We start from the raw sequence: 8,670 nt of genomic DNA on the forward strand, positions 1-8,670 counted from the left end.
CTCTGTGGATAACTAACGAGCTTTTGACCTGTAGTTGTTCTGAGTGCTCTGTAGCTCAGGTACCTGTGCAGTTTATAAGCCAGGGCTCAGAGGGGACACCAGACGGCGCTCCGCCCCTGGTGGTAGCTGTCGGATACTTGTCTGGGTTCGCTCAGGGGCTCCTGAGGGGGCTTCCCGGCCACCCCAGAACCACCCCCGCTGCTGGCGGGCATGGAGAGGCAGCTCAGGATGCAGCCTCTGGTTCCGCGAAAGCAGCACTGGCGACTCGCAGACGCCAGGCCTGCTCGTGCACTTCCCACTGTCACCACCACAAGGCCCATGGCGTCCTGAGGGTGCGCCGGACACTCTGTGGGCCTGTGGGGCACACAGACAGGAGACCCTGGAGGCCTCGAAGGGGCCTGGGAACTGACAGGCGAACAGTGGGGCCCAGAGGGGTTGTGGAGGAGGGGACAGGCATGGAGTCCTGATGGGGAAGGGGCAGCTTGCAGAGGTCCGGGAAAAGAACATTCCAGAAAAGGAAGCAGGAAACTCAGAGGCCCGTGTGAGTGCAGGGGGCAGAAGGCTGCAGTGGGGGAGGGGGAGGGACAACGGGCTTGCAGGCTGGGGGCTCGGGTTGTGTTCCCGGCTGCTGGGATGGGTGGCGTGGGTGGCGGGGTGCTCAGGGCAGGGACCCCGCTTGGAAACCCAGGGGAAGGTGGGCCGCAGTAGGAGGGGCCAGCACAGAGGCAGGCGGCAGGGTCCGGAGGGCCAGCCTCCAGGCTGAAAGGACTGGGGTGGAGGGGCCCGGCCACTGTGCCCGCTGCGGCTGGCACGGGGCTGCAGGCTGCCCGGGTGGGAGACGGGGGCAGGGGCTTGACCGGGGAGGCAGTCCACAGCTCGGGCTGGGGCTTGCCGAGTGGGACAGGGATGGCACATGGCCGGGTGTCCAGCAGACTTTTAGTCAGACTGTGAACTCAGGCCCGGACTGCCCACTGTGGAGCCCGCAAGTAAAGGCTGTGAGCCGCTGCCTTGTGGTGCAGACCAGGGATCCCAGGAGGGCGGGCTGTCGCAGGGGCCAGGACAGACCGAGAGTGAAGGGTGGCCCAGGGCTGTGCACTCCAACACCACGAGGGTGAGGACAGGCCACTCACAGGGTGACACCCTCAGGAGGAGCCAGGCAGCAACATGTGTCCACAGCAGGATGGCAAGGAGGCCACAGGCCCAGCCTGCTCGGACACATGTCTGCTGAGAGTTCATGACGACGGCTCAGGGTTTTCAGATTCCCTGGTCCAGGCCCGTTGCCCCCGTGGCAGGTGAGCTCACCGCAGACCTGGGCCCAGAGCAGAAGCAGACACAGCACCGCGGGGCAGAGCTGGATGCAGCCCCGTCGGACCCACTGGCCAAGGTAGGCTCGCCACCAGGAAGCGCACAGCACACGAGAGCCAGCACGGGGTGGGGATGGCTGGCAGGCCACCGGCAGGCGCCTGTGCTCCCTGGAGAACGTGGGTGAGTCCATCACGGCGGGGACTGTGACCCGCGTGGTTCTCGAGGGGAAGAACTGAGGGAGTAAGAGGAGCAGCGCGAATACGGGCAAGGTTCCGGGGGAAGGACAGGCCGGCCCGAGGCAGAGCCCAGTGGGACGTGTGGGAAACGTGAGTCACTGAATGGACCAGCAGCGGGTCACGTGCAGACCCTGCTGCATGCCAGGTTACAGGCGTGCTGTGTGCAGGTGCATTCTGTGTGTAGGTGTGCAGGCGCGCTGTGTGTGCAGGCGGGCTGGGTACGCCAGACTGTGCCATGTCAGGAGTGCCGGGTGTGGGCGAGTCAAGTGTGGCGGGTGTCCTTCTGGGAAGGACCCAGTTGGAGCAGTGAGCACAGATGCAGGGGCGGCTGCCAATCAGAAGAAAACTGTTGCACTTTCATTGAGCCTGTGTCACATTGCAGGTGACAGAGGCTTTAAGACGAACAGCATGGCTAGGAACAGAGTGGCCACCAGCTGACCACAGGACCACTCCCCAGGAAGGCTTGTAGATGCTGCATGTGCAGGTACCAAACACACAGCTGGGGGGTCTAGGAAGCCAACACTGGCAGAACTACAAGAACAAATGATCAAATCCACAACCACGGAACGCAGCCATCACATACGGCTCTTACAGCACAAGGCACGCTGGAAATGAGTGAGTTCCCAAGAAACCAGGGGGCACAATGAGCAAGCATGACGCAGTAGACGTGTAAAGCCCTGGACCCCGAGCTAAAGAATGCCTTATGTCAAGAGCACATGGAATATTTGCCAACAGTGGACACGTTACAAGATTATAAGACCGAATCCCAACAAAGTGACAAAGTTCTCTGTGGAGGGGGCGCTCTGACCAAATTCAATGACCTTAGTGAACTAAGAGGCGGCCACCCAGCATCTGGACACGTGGAGCCCTGAAGTGCCGTTGGGCTGGTGCTTCAAAGGAGGAGTCAGAAGGGGAGTGTAAAACCCTCGGAGCCCAGCCCCAGCTGGTGCGCCTCTGCGGGTTGAGTGCCCGCCTGCGAACTGAAAGTTTGCCGGTTCGATTCCCCTTCAGGGCACAAGCCTGAGCTGTGGGGCCAGGTCCCTGGTTGGGGGTGTTCGAGAGGCAACTGATCAATGCTTCTCTGGCATGTGAATGCTCCCTCCCTCTTTTTCTCCCCCCAAAACACAACCAGGTAGAGCCCAGCACTGAAGAAACCCTTCGTGTGAACGTCTGGGGCACAGCCAGGCTGCTCCGTCAGCTCCCCTGCAACTGAAGAAGTTAGAAAAGGTAGAGTAAACCCTAAGCGATTGTGGATTGAAAACTAGAAAGAAAAGCCCTAAGCCGGCTCTTCCGAAGAGGCGTGGTGGGGTGGCCTCCCAGAAGCCCCACCGCTGGGACTCGCACGCACCGTCACCCAGGCAACGGTGACCGCCTCCCTCCGCAGGAAACACCCAAACCGCCCCCAGAGGCACTCCAGGCCGCTATGAAAGGAGAAATGGCGTCTCAGCCTGTAAGTCATGTTGGCAGGAAATCGGGCCCTGGCGGCCTGAGCTGGGAGGACCCCTGAGCCTGGCAGCTCTGAGGCGCTACGGTGCAGGGAGGGGCTCATCCAGCCGCAGCACACACCCACCCCGGGTCCCCCCGCCAGTGCACCCCGAGAACCCCCAGACCCTGCTGAAAACACAGAGCTGCTGCACTCGTCCCCCACGTTTACTCATGACGTGTGTTTGGCACGGACTCAGGGGCGAGGTGCAGCCCACGAGGACACAGAGGGACGGAGATGTGCCTGACCCACGGTCGCGTGTGTCTGTCTCCTCGGGGGAAACACACTCTCACGGCTGGAAGGAGGAATCGGCACAAGGAGTAGTTAAATGATTCTGGCAGTGAACGGGTCAGCGAGGGTGCCTTCAGGTTCATGCACCGGAATGTCTGGCTCCAGTGGCTTCAGTGCGGGTGGTTATCATCTCCCCAAGGGGCTGTCCGGGGCCAGGGGGCTCGGGGCGGATGGACCCATCCTGTCCGCAGGGGCTGCCTGGGCATCAGCGCCCCTGGCGGCCTGGTGACCTCTTTCCTCAGGGTCTCACTTCTGCTCCAACTCCCAACGTCACATACCCACCCCACCGGGTCAAGGGCAAAGAGCGGTGGCCGGTTCCTGCCACCCACCCTTCTTTAGGGAACGGCGAACCGCCCCGGGGCCCGCCCGCCTCCTCGGCAGGCACTTCTCGGGCCCCGGGGGCTGGAGCCGGGCGGGCCGAGCCCGCCGCCGGCCCCGCCGGGGCTTGTTCCCGGGAGCGCCTCCGCCCGACCCACTCAGGAAGGACGAGGCGCACGGGCCAGCCCCAGCGTCAGTCGCCCCGGCGGAAAGACACCGGCGCGGGGAAGCACAGCGAGGGCACAACAGGCGGTCCGGGCCCGAGTCCGAGTCCAGAATGGAACTTCTCTGCGGATGGAGAGGTCGTCAGAAACGGCGGCGGGAGTGGCGGCCCGGCAGCGAGCCGGTCTGACGTCGTCCCGGCTAGCTCCTCGGGGAGCGGGTGGCGGGCGCCGTCAGGGCGAAGACTTTCTGAGCTGGGGCGGCAGCCGCCCGGGGCCGCCCGGGGTCTCCGGAGAACCACGCCTCCCTTCCCGCTGCATCCCCCCCGCCCCCCGCTCCGTCCCAGGCCGCTGCAGCCCGCGCAGGCGGCCCTCCGTCCCTCTCCCGAGGTCCAGACGTCCGGCAAGCTGCCGTGCCCCGCGGGGCTCGTGATCTCCACGGATACCCCAGGGGAGGGCCGCCCGCCAGCGCTCAGGTCCCTACCCCGCCGGGTACCGAGGCCCCAGACCTCTGCGCGCCGCGGGAGGGCACCCCGCGCCGGCGGCGGTGAGGGCGGGGCCCTGAGAGCCGCCGGGCGATTGGCAGGGCTCGGGTGACGTCACGGGGAGGCGCGGGGACGGGCGGGTATAAAGGCCGGCGCAGCCCGCGGGCGCCAATCAGGCAGGAGTTGCTCCGCGTACCCCTCCTGCGGGCGCGGGGGGCCTGCTGGCTCCCGCCCAGCCCTTCGCCTGTGCCCTGCGCCCCGCCTCCGTGTTGTCCCCGCTTTCTCGTCCTCTGCGGACCCTGGGTCCGCGCACGCGCTGCCGCCGCGGGCTGAAGCCGCGCCCTGCCACCCCGCTGCTCGCCGCGGCGCCCCCACGGGGCGCGGCAATGCGGGCCCACCGGACCCCCAGCCAGCCCGGGAGGTCAGGCCTCTGGCATCGCACCGGGCTCTGCACATGTGGGCAGGGTCCCCGGACCCCAAGCCCGAGGTCTACCCCTGGATCTCCTGCCCCACACAGGGCAGCCGCTGACAACAACCGAGTGCCCTGGACCCCTGCCCCCTGGCTACCGAGAGGAGGCCACGCGGGACACCGCTCACAGCGTCGTGGGCCCTGGCTGACAGGAGCCCGAAAACCAAGTTCTGCCGCTTGGACCTCCCGCTTCACGCCAGGCAGCCGCCCGTCCCTGCTCCTGGCTTCCAGGACCCCACCCAGGAGCTCACCGGGTGTCCAGCCCCAAGGCGTCCTCCGTGTTCTCTGAGTCACCACCTGCCGGTGGCCGTCCGGTGAGGTGGCTGGAAGAGGCTGCTGTGTTGTAGAGGAGGGGTACCTCATACCAGTCCTCTGTCGCCTCATTACCGAGGTGTCCCCTTAGAATCAGCCCAGAAGGAGCAGGTAGGGAGGCGAGCCAGTCTCCTGGCCACCTGGGTCCCAGCCACGTCCCTGGCTTCCAGGTGGCGTCCCACCGCCAGGGAGGGAAGAGCCAGGTCCAGTGGCCCCTCCGGCCCCGCCACGACTCAGTTTCTCTGGCAAACAGGTGAAACGAGGCAGGAAGAACCGCTTGAAGCCCAAGGCCGCCAGGCCAGGGGAGAGCTGCCCTCCAGGTCAGAGGGGTGCTGAGCAGAGCCGGGAGGGGGGTTGCTGCCTCTGCCAGCGATGGGCCTGGCGGCCAGTGGTTGGTGGCCGACTGCTAAGGCCTGGCCAGTGCCGAGCTGCTGGTGGGCCCTTGCCTGAGGACCAACCTCAGCCTGACGTCCTGGTGGCATGTCCCGGGGGGAGCGTTCTTCTTCTGGGGAGTTCTCTTGCTCATAGGGAGCAAAACATGCCCCTCTTTCAAGCAGGACCAGGCCTCTGGAAAGGATCCGGGATGCGGGGGTGGGGGGGGGCAGGAACAGGTGTTGGAGGGTACCCAGGCCGGAGCGCAGGCTGAGGACGCAGCTCCCTGTTCAGGTGCTGCACCCACCGCACCACCCCCCCCCGCCGGCTGTCCGTGCTCCTTCCGGGGTGAGTGCAGCCAGAGCGCGGGACAAACACCTGGGACAAAGCGTGCGAAGCAACGTGTCCCCATTTGGGGCGGTCAGGCAGCTGTGTAACCACTCTAGCGTCCTCTGCTCAGGTAAGCCACCGCTCCCCACTCTGTCACCACTTTTGCACGTTCTTGCAAACACAGGATCATGCTGGGGACCTCTCGCATGACGTGTGACTTCCAGCCCAGCTCTCTGCTGGCTTCGGTCAGGTCCCTGAGCCAGCTGCCCGAGGAGCCTCGGTAGCAGGCGGCCCCCACACGGCAGCCCCGGCGGGCAGCGCTGGGAGCCACGTCAGCCCTCGTTGGCCCTCCAATCCCTAGCAGTGCCTCGGGCCCCTGCAGGAGCTCCAGCACCCACGCACCCCGGTCTCCCTGGGTTTCCTGGAGCCTCTGCTGGCTCTGCTGGAGTTGGCAGGCGCCCCACAAACTGCCACTGATTCGCACGTCCACTCCCCAGCCTCTCCCCAGGACTAGACGCACGTGCTCCCAAAGATGTCCCACCACGTTTATTTGTGTGTCCAAAGGACAGGCAGTTCCAGGGTTCTCCTTGGTACAGTGAGACACGTGTCGCCACGATGCCCACGAGCCACTCTGCTGCAGGGTGAGCGAAGGCCACCAGTCAGCCAACAACTGTGACAAATGACACTCCTGGCCCACGAGGCGATGGAGGAAATGACACACTAAACTAATAAAATAGAGACTTCAAAGCATACATTTTTATTAAAGAATAATATGGTGGTAACCAAGTCACGCAGAAGTCTCCGCACGAAGATGGCATTGCACGCAGAGCAAACCTGGCCCAAACCGAGCTGGGCTTTCTGCGGCAGCCAGGAAGGACTGACGGTGCGGACAGGCGGCCCGCTGGCTGCACCCACAGTGCTGCCTGCTTCACAGCATCGTGTGTGCAAGGTGGCCTTCACTCACGTGCCTTCCGCTCACACCTAAGCCTGTGACTTGTTACTTCTCGTGTGGAACTGTCACACAAGTTAGCCCTTATCTTGACTTCTTGGAGTACAGTATTATGGGCTTAAAAACACTTTTGTTTTATCTACAGAATTGGGAATATTTTTAATGTAGAATGTCAGTATTTGTGCACCAAGCATATGATACTTACTCATTTTTAAAACTGTGCCAAACAGCAGCCATGGGCCCTGGGACCCACCTGCTCCTCCACCAGGGTGGGACCTCTGCAAGCACTCCACACCGAGTTCTTGCAGCCCAGCCCAGCCTCCTGGGCTCCAGCCAAACAGCCAGTCAATGTCCAGGTACATGACTACAGTGGCAGGCGTGTTGTGACATAGTGTGTCAGAACAATACTCCATACACCTGAAACGCACACAGTACATGTCAGATATTTTTCAGTTAAAAAAACATCCAGTTCTGTGAACCTGGAGAGAAGACCTGAGGCCTGAATGATGGAATTGCAGAATCCTGTTGGCACAAGTGCGTTCACGTAACTTCAGGATCTATTTTATTGGCCACTTAAAAGGCTAAGCATTTTATTTATAAACATCTGAAATTTGAAAACAAGGTTAAATAATGTAGTTTCCCAAAGCTGCACGTGCTCGTTTCAGGTTTAGTTTTTGTGCTTGAAATAAAAGACAGCTTTGCAGAACTCCTGGGCAGGAATGCTACAGTTCTGATGGTCTGTGGTTTGATGAGCTGATCAGTCTCAGCTAGTGACATCCCTGTTTTCCTTGGTGAAGGTTTTAAAAACTGGAGCCTAGCTGCCTTTTTCTAGTCACACCAACACTGTGTTCCGAATGTCCCGACACGAGGCTCCATCTGCACCCTTCTCACTTTTGCACACTTCCAATATCGGTGGGTACACGCCACGTGGTCTGTTCACCAGCAGGAAGAAGGCTGTAAGTGCTTCTGGTGATCCTGGAGAATCCGCGCCTGTGGCCACCATCAGGTTCCAGCGAGGAAGCTGGTGTGCCAGGCGGCCGCGTGGCATGCGGGCTGCGCAGAGTCCCAGTGGTTCCCACGCTGGGGAGGCAACTTCACTTGTGTCGCCTTAAGGGTTTTGTTCCAACACTAAATTTGTTGTTGTTGTTTCAGAAGTGAGCATGAAATGTGAAACGTAAGAGATGGTCTAATGTGAAAATCTAACTAATGAAATCTAATTTCTTTGCTATTTCAAAAAAAGGGCCAGTTATATCTGAAAGTATAAGAGTCGTTATACTTCGAGGTATAATCGTGGTCAGAGATCGTTGCCCTGACCACGGCGCTCGGTTGTTCGGGCGTCCTCCCGTAAAGCGAAGGTCCCGGTTGATCCCGGGCATCCCTCTCGGGCACACACCTGGATTCCCGGCTTGCTAAACCCCCCCGCCCCAACCCCCCGCCCGTGGGTGCAGGAGAGAGGCAATGGATAGACGTGTGCTCTTCCTCTTTCTCCCTCCCTTCCCCTCTCTCTAAAAATAAAGTCTTTTCATAAAAAAGATTGTAAAATGGTTGAAACCGGACTCCAGCACCGGGGGTTGCCAGAGCCTTGCCCCCGCCTCCCGTTCTGCTTCTGGAGCCGCTTTTCCCGGAACTTAGTTTTCAAGACCCCCCTGACCTCTTCCGATAGGAAGCCGGGGGTCCGCATGTGGGCCTAAGCAGCTTTCAATCTGGAAATGGGGCCCAACGGCCGCTGGCCTGCAGGCGTTTGGCCACGTTGCCAGAGGAGGCACTCGGGCTAAGGACCCACTAGTGCCACGAGGGGTCCCTGTCACCGGGGACCCCTGCCACCGGGGGCCCCTGCCACGAAGGGTTACAGCCTACAAGTGCGGCTCCGCAGTAATCCGGTCGTCCCCACACCCGCGCCCCTCCCAGGTCGCAGGCTCACCGGCCGCAACTGGCCGATTGGGTCCCCCACCCATCCTA

Source organism: Phyllostomus hastatus, unplaced genomic scaffold, assembly GCF_019186645.2.
Source record: "Phyllostomus hastatus isolate PE091 unplaced genomic scaffold, TTU_PhHast_1.1 phas_contig_196, whole genome shotgun sequence".
In the NCBI taxonomy this organism is placed as follows: domain Eukaryota; kingdom Metazoa; phylum Chordata; class Mammalia; order Chiroptera; family Phyllostomidae; genus Phyllostomus; species Phyllostomus hastatus.